At 47.3% G+C, this 10,313-nt stretch overlaps 1 pseudogene; it reads left to right on the top strand.

Moving 5' to 3' along the window:
- The first annotated feature begins 505 nt into the window (after positions 1 to 505).
- Positions 506 to 8,780, top strand: LOC114110416 (actin, cytoplasmic 1-like; annotated as a pseudogene).
- The last annotated feature ends 1,533 nt before the right edge of the window (positions 8,781 to 10,313 follow it).

Below are 10,313 nucleotides of genomic sequence, written 5' to 3'. Positions count from 1 at the left end.
GAATAGCTTCACTGGAAAAGTATTTAAATCCCTGACTCAACAGACCCTTCACTTCCTATAACATGGGGATGCTGTCTGCTCCAGCTATCTAATGAGGTGGCCAGAAGGAACCAAAGAAATAGTGAAATTGCAGAGAAAAGCATAGAGGTAACAGAATATGTTATTCAAACAATCAAAACATGGACTGGGTACTGTCATGGTTGCTGGGCAGGAATCTGAGATCCTATCCTTTCACATTCCTAAACCAGGACAAATTATTGTTATTCTAGCATGGGTTAGAACTGGTTCTTTCTGAAACTGGGAGCCAGGCTGAATCCCTTCCTCCACTATTCATGCATTCTACTCTCAAGGGGGCAGATCTAGCCAGCCCGCAGCAGCTGGCATGGGCTGGCGTATGTTCTGGTTGTTTGAAGTTTGATGTGTGCCAGCTGTTATTACACAACTCGCTGATTGTTCCAGGCATGGGAGTGTGACAGGTGTGCCCTGGAAGAGGTAGAGCTAGGTCAAACTGGGGCTGGTCTTGAGTGCTTGCATATGGATTTTTCTCCTGTGGCTGCTGCAAGCCATGGAAGTGTTTAGGTTGGGAGTGGTCCAGCTCATAGGGAAGGTGGGTTCAGGATGGGAGAGGCTGAGGACAAGGAGACAAATAAGGGAACCAGCTCAAAAGCCCAGAGGACAGGTGGCTAGAACAATCCAGGTGAGTGTAGAGGGGTTTGGGCTTAGGACCAAAAGCAATTTGAATGGGGAATAAGGAAAGGGAGGGCACGGGAAGCTGATCAAACTCAAAAACGGCCTAGGGGAAAAAAAGATGGAGTCACTCAGAGAAGCCCCAGAGAAAACAGACGCTCAAGAAAACCTAACAGGAACACAGTAGACAGAAATGAGGCAAATAAAAAAAGAATCAGGATGGCGGAGTAGGAGGAGGCGGAGTTCATCTCCTGTTTGCCTCTCCCCCACCGCCCCGCCCACCACCACAGATGCATCGAGAAGACATCTACAAATGGGACAAGTGTCACAGAACACCTCTAAACACTAGCAGAGGACCTCAGACACCTAAAAGGACAAGAAAGATTCCCACATAACCAGGTAAGAAAGAAGAAGGGAAAAGAAAGAGGCGATGAAGTGGGACAGGACCTGTGTCCCTGGTTGGGGGCATGAGCCGAAAGAGAGGAGAGGTTCCCTCATGTAGGGGAACCCCCTCACTGGTGGGGTGATCAGCCATGAAAAGAGAGGTTCCTTCATGCGGGGAAGCCCCCCCACCAGTGAGGCGATCAGTCAGGACAGAAGGGGACCATCAGGGGCAGGCAGCGGTCCATGGCAGGCAGGACAGAGTGAGACCCACACAGAGGGGCGTGCCATGGCCCTGCACTTCCCAGTCTGACATGTGTTCACTGGGGTGCACAGAGGTGGGTTGGGAAGGGCGCTGGTGCTGGAACATGGGGTTTGGAGAGCAGACCTGGGCAGGGCCCTGCTGTTGGCTGAGAAGAGACAGCCTTGGGGGATGAGAATGAGGAGTTTCACAACCAGGAACGCTTGTGAAGAAAGCGCCAATGTCAAGTGATGTGCAAGGAGTGGGGGCCACCACTAGAGCCTCTCTCCCCACATCCCAGCCTCTGCCTCCCCAGCCACTGGGGAAGCCCCACCAGAGCCTGCAGTCTCTTGCACCTACAGCCACAGGCTCCCCCATGTGACCTATCGCTGCTGGAGCCAGCTCCCTCACGCACCTGGCCACCAGCCCCCCTGCACGACCAGCCCCTACTGGGACTCTCATGACCCCAGCTGCTGCTGCCTCCTCCTCCACCCCTGTCCCCACCAGAGCAGATGCTCTCTCAACCCTGACCACCGCTGCCTCCACGCCCCCTCCTCTCTGGGGCAGACTCCTGTGCTCCATGGCAGCCTCCAGAAGCAGACCTCTGTGGGTGGTCCACATGCAGAGGTGGGGTTACCCACAGCTGAGCCCCAGGGGCCATGCAATTAAAGAAGAAAAGTTGAAATCTCTTCTCTCAGCTGTGCAAACTGCCACCCCCATGACCAGCTTTGTAAACCTAGCGCCTATAGAACATCTGCTGGGGAGGAGAGAATGGCCATTCCAGTATTGCTGCCTTAAACACCCCATGGCCAGTGGAACTTGGCAGGCTGCCACGCATGGGGTCCCAAAGAGTCAGGACTGAGTGACTGAGCACACAGAACATGTGAGTGGACGAGTGCTCCCGTAGCCAAGACGGGTCATCTTTGGCAGTTGTAGACTTTACGGGCATGTACACATGGGGTCAGGGCCAGGCCAGGAACTGTGCTGCCCCCATAGTGCCCACAGCGGATGCAGAGCCATGATACTGCAATCCTGGAATCTGACTTCAGTGAATCTGTGTTGGTGACCTGATGAAAGCAACTCCTGAGAGTTGCCGGGGCTACTTGCCAGCATAGCCATGGTTTAGGTGGGGCTAAGAGCTGTGCCAACAACCATGTAATCTGAGAACTTGCACAGTGGGTGAAAGGTGACACGTCAGGGCACTCCCACAGAGTGCTCCAGAGGTGAGAAAAAGAGCTGGCTTAAAACTCAACGTTCAGAAACATTCACATGGCATCCGGTCCCGTCGCTTCATGGCAAACAGATGGAGGAAAAATGGAAACAGTGGCAGATTTTATTTTCTTGGGCTCCAAAACCACTGTGGACTGTGACTGCAGCCATGAAATTAAAAGACATTTGCTCCTTGGAAGAAAAACTATGAAAACCCTAGACAGTGTATTACAAAGCAGAGACATCGCTTTGCTGACAAAGGTCTGTTTAGTCAAAGCTATGGGTTTTCCTGTAGTCAGGTATGGATGTGAGAGTTGGACCATAAAGAAGGCTGAGCCCCAAAGAACTGATACTTTTGAACTGTGGTGCTGGAGAAGGCTCTTGAGAGTCACTTGGACAGCAAGGAGGTCAAACCAATCAATCCTGAAGGAAATATTCATTGGAAGGACTGATACTGAAGCTGAAGCTTCAGTACTTTGGCTACCTGATGTGAAGAGCCGACTAATTGGAAAAGACCCTGATGCTGGGAAAGATTGAGGGCAGGAGGAGAAGGGGAAAACAGAGCATGAGGTGGTTGGCATCACTGACTTGAGGGACATGAGTTTGAGCAAACTCAGGGAGATGGGGAAGGACAAGGAAGTCTGGCGTGCTGCAGTCCCTGGGGTTGCAAAGAGTTGGACACGACTTAGTGGCTGAACAACAGCAACAGGAATACTCAGTGGCTTCTTTCCCTTTGGGAGTGCTCCAGTCCCACCTTCCTCACACCTTAGATCAGAAACACAGCTAAGAAACAGATCTGAGGGCTTCTCTTCCAACAACTGGGGAGCAGATCCTGCCTCTGATAAGGTGGTGACACCCACACAGCAAAGCAAAGGCCCTGTTCAGGATGCAGTGCTCTGGGCTCAATGTCAGCCACACCTGCTATCAAGGGGATAATGGCCAGCACACACTGGGAAAAGAGGTGGCAGACATCTATACAAAAACAGCCCTCATGCCAAAAAGCAGTAAACCCACACACACTACAAAGGGATGTTCCCATAGAAAGATAGCCCTCCAAGACAGTCTGAGAGTCTGGCATTGAGGGGAAGAGCCCCTAGAGCATTTAGCCTTGAAGGTCAGCAGGGCTTGAGTAAAGAGCCCCACAGAGCTGGGGGAAGCAGAGAATCCACTCTTGGAGGGTGTGCACGGGTCTCACGTGCACTGGGACCCAAAACAAAGCAGTACTGCCATGGGAACCTGGACTCCACCTCCCTAAGGACAGTTTCCAGGGAAGGTGAAGGTCAACAATAGCTCACTGTGGGGGCAAGGACATTGGTAGTGGAAGACACAGGGAATACTGATTGGAGTGAGCTTTCTCAAAGGTCCACACTTTGGTACTAAGACGCGGATCCACCCAACAAGCTGCAGGCTCCAGTGCTGATAAGCCTCAGGCCAAACAACCAGCAGAGGCCCACGCATCAGCAGACAGTCTGCACAGAGTCATCCTGAGTTCACTGTGGGCCAGAGGAGAAGGGGACGACAACGTATATGATGGTTGGATGGCATCACCAACTGAATATATTACTAAAAGAGGTGTGTGGGTCTGGCTGCTTGCCTCTCAAAAGCCAAGAAACAGGCCAGACTGGTGGAAAGGAAAGTTGGCTTTATTTCAGATGCCAGCACTCGAGGGGAAGAGTGGTGGACATCTGTCCAAAGGCTGACTCCTCCCTACCCTGACAAACAGGGATGAGAGCTTTTATAGACAGACTAGGGGAGGGTCTACATGCAGACACAACACAGTCATCTCTAAGTCGTCTTCAAATTGGTCATCAGTGCTCTGACCAGCATCATCTTGGTTGTTTTAGGTACAGTTAGTCTTTAGTTCCAGGGTCCATTTGTTCCCATTTCTTTGCAGCCAGTTCTTGGATGTGTGGCAGCTCATGTCCTGGGGACAGTCTGGTCATCATGTAGTTAAATTCTCCACCTGGTGTTTTGGTATCTATAGGACAGCTCACAGGACATGGCTCAGAATATTATCTATGAAAGTGAAAGTCGCTCAGTCGTGTCCGACTCTTTGCGATTGGATGGACTATACAGTCCATGGAATTCTCCAGGCCAGAATACCGCAGTGTATAGCCATTCCTTTCTCCAGAGGATCTTCCCAGCCCAGGGATTGAACCCAGGTCTCCCGAAATGCGGGAGGATCCTTTACCAGCTGAGCTACCAAGGAAGCCCATCTATAGCTCTTGAGAAAAAACTAAAGGTTTTTGACTATGCTCAATGACTACACTATTATTATTTTGTCTCCTTTGATCATTTCCCTTTGTTTCCACATTTCTCAATTCTCTGATTAAAATTAATCTCTGGCTAAAGTTTTCCATAGATGAAATGGAGGGAAGGAAAGGACCATAGGGTCCTGCTCTATTTCAAATGGATATGTTCAGTCGCATCTGTGACCCCTTGGACTGAAGCACATCAGGCTTCTCTGTCCTTCACCATCTCCCTGAACTTGCTCAAACTCATGTGCATTGAGTCAGTGATGCTGTTCAACCATCTCATCCTTTGTCTCCCCCTTCTCCTCCTGCCCTCAATCTTTTGCAATAAGTTGGATCAAAGTATTGGAGCTTCAGGTGGCCAAAGTATTGGAGCTTCAGCATCAGTCCTTCCAATTAATGTTCAGGGTTGATTTTCTTTAAAATTCATTGGTTTGATCTCCTTGCAGTTCAAGGGCTTCTCAAGAGCCTTCTCTAGCACCACAGTTCAAAAGTATCAGTTCTTTGGGGCTCAGCCTTCTTTATGGTCCAACTCTCACATCCATACATGACTACAGGAAAAACCATAGCTTTGACTGTAAAGAACTTTGTTGGCAAAGTGATGTCTCTGCTTTTTAATATGCTGTCTAGCTTTGTTATAGCTTTTCTTCCAAGGAACAAGTGTCTTTTAATTTCATGGCTGCAGTCACCATCCATAGTGATTTTGGAGCTCAAGAAAAAAAAATCTGCCACTCTTTCCATTCCCCCCTGCCCCCCATTTATTTGCAATGAAGTGAGGGGACTGGAAGCCATGATCTTAGCTTTTCTGAATGTTGAGTTTTAAGGCCGCTTTTTCACTGTTCTCTTTCACTTTAATCAAGAAGCTCTTTAGTTCCTCTTTGCTTTGTGCCATAAGGGTGGTGTCATCTGCATATCTGAGGTTATTGATATTTCTCCTGGCAATCTTGATTCTAGCTTTTGATTCATCCAGCCTGTCATTTCGCATGATATACTCTGCATATAGGTTAGATAAGCAGGTGACAATATATAACCTTGATGTACTCCTTTCCCAATTTGGAACCAGTCCGCTGTTTCATGTCTGGTTCTAACTGTAGCTTCTTGACATGCCTACAGATTTCTCAGGAGGCAGGTAAGATGGTCTCGTATTCCCATCTCTTTAGGAATTTTCCAGTTTGTTGTGATCCACAGTCAAAGGCTTTAGCATAATCAATGAAGCAGAAGTAGTTTTTTTTTTTTTTTTTTGGTAATTCCCTTGCTTTTTCTATGATCCAACAGATGTTGGCAATTTGATCTCTGATTCCTCTGCCTTTTCTAAATCCATCTTGTACACCTGGAATTTCTCAGTTCATGTACTGTTGAAGTCTAGCTTGAAGGATTTTGAGCATTACCTTGCTAGCATGTGAAATGAGCTCAATTGTACGGTAGTTTGAACATTCTTTGGCATTGCCTTTCTTTGGGATTGGAATGAAAACTCACCTTTTCCAGTCCTGTGGCCACTGCTGAATTTTCCAAATTTGCTGGCATATTGACTGCAGCACTTTCACAGCATAATCTTTTAGGATTTGAAATTGCTTAACTGGAATTCCATCACCTCCACTAGCTTTGTTCATAGTGATGCTTCCTAAGGCCCAATTGACTTCCCATTCCAGGATGTCTGGCTTTAGGTGAGTGATCATACCATTGTGGTTATCCCGGTCATTAAGACCTTTTTTGTACAGTTCTTCTGTGTATTCTTGACACCTCCTTGTAATATTTTCTGCGTTTATTAGGTCCATACCATTTCTGTCCTTTATTGTGCTCATCTTTGCATAAAATGTTCCCTTGGTATCTCTAATTTTCTTGAAGAGAGCTATAGTCTTTCCCAGTCTGTTGTTTTCTTCTATTTTTGCATTGTTCACTTAAGAAGGCTTTCTTATGTCTCTTTGCTATTCTTTGGAACTCTGCATTCAAATGGGTATACCTTTCCTTTTCTCTTCTGTGTTTCGCTTCTCTTTTCTCAGCTATTTGTAAGGCCTCCTCAGACAACCATTTTGCCTTTTTGCATTTCTTTTTCTTGGGGAGGGTTTTGATTGCTTCCTCTTGTACAATGTTATGAACCTCTGTCCATAGTTCTTCAGGTGCTTTATCTATCAGATCTAATCCCTTGAATCTTTTTGTCATTTCCACTGTATGTCCACGAGAGACGGCGGCCGCCCCGCCAGCACAGGCCTCTCGCTTTCCCTGCTCCATCTTTGCCGCCAGTGGACACCGCAACCAATTCTCTATGGATGATGATATTGCCTCGCTCGTGGTCAACAACAAGCTCCGGCATGTGCAAGGCCAGCTTCGCAGGTGATGATGCTCCCCAGGCCGTCTTCCCCTCCACTGTGGGCCGCCCCCAGCACCCGGGCGTGATGGTGGGCATGGGCCAGAAGGACTCCTATGTGGATGACGAAGCCCAGAGCAAGAGAGGCATCCTGACCTTCAAGTACCCCATCAAGCGCAACATAGTCACCAACTGGGACGACATGGAGGAGATTTGGCACCACACCTTCTACAATGAGCTGCATGTGGCCCCTGAGGAGCACCCCGTGCTGCTGACCGAGGCCCCCCTGAACCCTCAAGGCCAACCGTGAGATGACCCAGATCATGTTCGAGACCTTCAACACCCCAGCCATGTACGTGGCCATCCAGGCTGTGCTGTCCCTGATGTCTCTGGCTGCACCACCGGCATTGTGATGGACTCTGATGATGGGGTCACCCACACGGTGCCCATCTACGAGGGGTACGCCCTCCCCCATGCCATCCTGTGTCTGGACCTGGCTAGCCAGGACCTGACGGACTACCTTATGAAGATGCTTACGGAGCACGGCTATAGCTTCACCACCACTGCCGAGCGGGAAATCATCCGTGACATCAAGGAGAAGCTCTGCTACGTTGCCCTGGACTTCAAGCAGGAAATGGCCACTGTGGCCTCCGGCTCCTCCCTGGAGAAAAGCTGCTGGACGGGCAGGTCATCACCATCAGCAATGAGCGGTTCTGCTGCCCTGAGGCTCTCTTCCAGACTTCCTTCCTGGGCATGGAATCCTGGGCATTCACGAAACTACCTTCCATTCCATCATGAAGTGTGACGTTGACATCCGCAAGGACCTCTACGCCAACATGGTGCTGTCTGGTGGGACTACCATGTACCCCGGCATCGTGGACAGGATGCAGAAAGAGATCACTGCCCTGGCACCCAGCACGATGAAGATCAAGATCATCGCGTCCCCTGAGCACAAGTACTCCGTGTGGATTGGCGGCTCCATCCTGGCCTTGCTGTCCAGCTTCCAGCAGATGCAATCAGCAAGCAGGAGTACGATGAGTCCGGCCCCTCCATTGTCCACCGCAAATGCTTCTAGGCGGACTGGTAGTTGCGTTACACCCTTTTTCTTGACAAAACCTAACTTGTGCAGAAAATGAGATGAGATTGGCATGGCTTTATTTGTTTTGTTTTTGTCTTTTTATTTATTTATTTATTTATTTTTTTGGTGCTTGACTCAGGATTTAAAAACTGAAATGGTGACGATGACAGCAGTTGGTTGGATCAAACATCCCCAAAGTTCTACAATGTGGCGGAGGACTTTGATTGCACTTTTTTTTTTTTTTTAATAGTCATTCCAAATACCGTGAGATGCATTGTTACAGGAAGTCCTTTGCCTTCCCAAAAGCCACCTCACTTCTCCCTAAGGAGAAGGGGCCAGCGCTCGCCTGAGTCCACACAAGGGAGGTTATAGCATCGCTTTTGTGTAAATTATGTCCTCCAAAAAATGAATTTTATTTTTAATCTTTGCCTTAATACTTGTTCTTTTTGTTTGTTTTATTTTGAATGGTCAGCCATCATGGCCCTCTTTTTTTGTCCCCGAGCTTGAGATGTATGAAGGCTTTTGGTCCCCCTGGGAGTGGGTTGATGTGTGGAGGCAGCAAGGGCTTTCTTGTACACTGACTTGAGACCAGCTCAATAAAGTGCACACTTTAAACACACACACACACACACACATAAATTTTGATTTGGATTTGATTTAGGTCAGACCTGAATGGTCTAGTGGTTTTCCCTAATTTCTTCAACTTAAGTCTGAATTTTGCAATAAGGAGTTCATGATTTGAGCCACAGTCAGCTCCCTGTCTTTTTGCTGACTGTATAGAGCCTCTCTATCTTTGGCTGTAAAGAATATAATCAGTATGATTTCAGTATTGACCATCTGGTGATGTCCATGTGTAAAGTCGTCTCTTGTGTTGTTGGAAAAGGGTGTTTGCTTTGACCAGTGTGTTTTCTTGGCAAAAGTCTGTTTTCTTGGCAAAACTCTGTTTTGCCCTGCTTCATTTACTTCAAGGCCAAACTTGCCTGTTACTCCAGGTATCTCTTGAATTCCTACTTTTGCATTCCAGTCCCCTATGATAAAAAAGACATCTTTTTTTTTTTTGGTTCTAGAAGGTCTTGTAGGTCTTCATAGAACTATTCAGCTTCTTTGGCATTAGTGGTTGGGGCATAGACTTGGATTACTGTGATATTGAATGGTTTGCCTTGGAAGCCTACTAAGATCATTCTGTCATTTTTGAGATTGCAACCAAATACTGCATTTTGGACTCTTTTGTTGACTATTAAGGCTACTCCATTTCTTCAAAGGGATTCTTGCCCACAGTAGTAGATAAAATGGTCATCTGAATTAAATGTGCCTATTCCTATCCATTTTAGTTCACTGATTCCCAAAGTGTTGATGTTCATTCTTGCCATCTCCTGTTTGATCATTTCCAATTTACCTTAATTCATGGACCTAACAGTCCAGATTTATGCAATATTGTTCTTCACAGCATCAGACTTTACTTTTACCACCAGACACATCCACAACTAAGTATTGTTTCTACTGTGGCTCAGCCTCTTTATTCCTCCTGAAGCTATTTCTCTGCTCTTCTCCAGTAGCATATTGGACACCTACTGACCTGGGGGTTCATCTTTCAGTGTCATATCTTTTTGCTTTTTCATACTGTTCATGGGGTTCTCAAGGCAAGAATGCCAAAGTGGTTTGCAATTCGGAGACCCAAGGAAAAGCTGATGTTGCAGCTCGAACCTGAAGGCACTCTTGAGGCATAGTTCCCTCTTTCTCCACGGACTTCAGTCTTTTTCTCCTAACACCTTCAACTGATTGGATCAGGTCCAATCACATTACTGAGTAGAATACGCTTTACTCAGCATTCACTGATTTAAATGTTAATATCACCTTAAAAAGAGAACGTTTTGATGAGGGTGAAAAAGGACAGTAAAAGTCTGGTTGAAACTCAAGATTCAAGAAACTAAGGTCATAGAATCCAGCCCTATCACTTTATGGAAAATAGAAAGGGAAAAAGTGGAAGCAGTGACAGATTTCTTCTCTTGGGCTCCAAAATCATTGCAGATAGTGTCTGCAGCCATGAAATTAAAAGACACTTGCTCCTTGGAAGAAAAGCTATGACAAACCTAGATAGCATGTTAAAAAGCAGAGACATGACTTTGCTGGCAATGCTGCATGTAGTCAAAGCCATCGTTT

Source organism: Ovis aries, chromosome 1, assembly GCF_016772045.2.
Source record: "Ovis aries strain OAR_USU_Benz2616 breed Rambouillet chromosome 1, ARS-UI_Ramb_v3.0, whole genome shotgun sequence".
Taxonomy (NCBI): domain Eukaryota; kingdom Metazoa; phylum Chordata; class Mammalia; order Artiodactyla; family Bovidae; genus Ovis; species Ovis aries.
The sequence above is the reverse complement of the archived record's forward strand: the minus strand, read 5'-3'. Positions and strand labels throughout refer to the sequence as shown.